Below are 207 nucleotides of genomic sequence, written 5' to 3'. Positions count from 1 at the left end.
CACACATGCACACACGCACACACGAATGCTGTTATAACATGACTTCCTGTCTGTGTACTGCTTTGTCCGATAAAGCACTCCCCACAACACACACACACACTCTGAGGCCTGATCTTTTGGGTTGGGGACAACTTACTGACAGAGCCTCCAAGACTTGAGGCGATTATGCCACAGGGGCACACAGTTACACATGGAGTCTTCTCCAAA

The sequence above is a fragment of the Morone saxatilis genome, unplaced genomic scaffold (assembly GCF_004916995.1).
Source record: "Morone saxatilis isolate NCDOM2014 unplaced genomic scaffold, NCSU_SB_2.0 Contig2, whole genome shotgun sequence".
Taxonomy (NCBI): Eukaryota; Metazoa; Chordata; class Actinopteri; family Moronidae; genus Morone; species Morone saxatilis.
Note: the sequence above shows the minus strand (reverse complement) of the source record.